The 1554-nt window shown below is 38.1% G+C and overlaps 1 non-coding gene across 1 annotated transcript; it reads left to right on the top strand.

The window, feature by feature from the left end:
* Positions 1 to 1229: 1229 nt before the first annotated feature.
* On the top strand, positions 1230 to 1311 carry TRNAL-AAG. The gene has a single exon. It is a non-coding gene; the product is annotated as a tRNA-Leu (tRNA).
* Positions 1312 to 1554: the final 243 nt, after the last annotated feature.

The following is a 1554-nucleotide window of genomic DNA, read 5'->3' as shown; positions in this document are numbered from 1 at the left end:
ACCACGAGAACCTGGACCCACTGATCCAGAAAAGCCATTCAGAGTTTCTGAATTTCTTTATCTCTCTGCTGAAATTTAAAAAATCTCTCCACATCTTTTGGTTATTTTGACAAATAACCAAAACCATAAATAACCAAAAAAATGGTGTATTTTGACAAATAACCAAAACCATAAATAACCAAAAAAATCTGAGCATTTAATGAGGGGAAAAAAAAAAAAAAAGTCAGTTGGTTGGTTGGTTGGTTTTTAATATTAGCTTTCTTTATCGATTAGAAAATAAGCATCTAACCTAAATGCCTTTGCAGATCACTTTCCAATTCATGCCACAATTTCAAATCTGCAAGAGTAATTGAAATCTGTCCATGCTACTGGCTGTTACACTATAAATATATCAAATATCAAGTAGATGCCTAAATGAAGATATGGAAGGGTCTAATTAAATTGAAGATTACAATAGTATATAAGGAGAAATAATTATGGTTAAAGCAGAGTCTACTAAGTGAAAAAGGGAAATTTTATTGCATCATTCTTTTGATTTAAATAATAATTATTGTTGTTGACATCTATGAAAAACTCTGAATGCCTTAATGCATGACTAAGCATACAACAATAGATTGATATTCACCAAGAAGCAATAAATATTCAGGTGAGAGGAACACTTTATTACAGCCAGCAGCATTAAATAATTATTTATACATAGCAAACTAATCTGGACAATAGAGCAAAGGAGAAAAAAAAAGCCTTTTCCAGTTGTTACCCTTTGGAACATGCCACCAACTTTCCCTTAGGTCTGATCTCATCCCACTGGCAATAGGGTTGTGTGTTTGCTAGAAATCTCAGTTGCTGTACAACCAGTGTAGCTGCCTGATGAACACTGTATTTCACGACCTAGTGCTGACACTGAATATTGCCACAGGAGAACTTTCACAGAAATTGTTACCAAGAAAGTTCAGACTTTAAAAAATAAATCTGGATCAAAGTTGCCTGCAAAGGAGGGCTGTAAACATTACCGCATGTGGAATAAATGTCCTAATAAATGGATATTTCAGCCAATATAGATTTTTTTTGTGACTCCACTAGGTGAACAGCTTGTCCATGAACATAGGTTGTAAACACTTTTGATGCGCCTGTGCTTGATGTACAATTGTAATATATTTGTAATGACCATATGCAAAGACCTACTGTATATATTGGATCAATTAAGGAGTGAATGCTCCATTATTTACAGTGGTAGTGTGGCCGAGCGGTCTAAGGCGCTGGATTAAGGCTCCAGTCTCTTCGGGGGCGTGGGTTCGAATCCCACCACTGCCAGTACATTCCTGTCTGACAAATTTTGTGGCCTTCTACCATGGGGTTTACAGCCTCAGTGAATAAGGGAAGAGCAACTGACGTCATGTGGGATCTCATGTGCCCTCAGCAAGTTTGCGGATGACACCAAGCTGAGTGGTGTGGTTGACACACACGCTGGAGGGAAGGGATGCCATCCAGAGGGACCTGGACAGGCTTGAGAGGTGGGCCAATGCAAACCTCATGAAGTTCAACAAGCCCAAGTGC

Source organism: Pterocles gutturalis, unplaced genomic scaffold (assembly GCF_000699245.1).
Source record: "Pterocles gutturalis isolate BGI_N339 unplaced genomic scaffold, ASM69924v1 scaffold12429, whole genome shotgun sequence".
NCBI classification, from domain to species: Eukaryota; Metazoa; Chordata; class Aves; order Pterocliformes; family Pteroclidae; genus Pterocles; species Pterocles gutturalis.
Note: the sequence above shows the minus strand (reverse complement) of the source record. Positions and strands in the feature narration are given on the sequence as shown.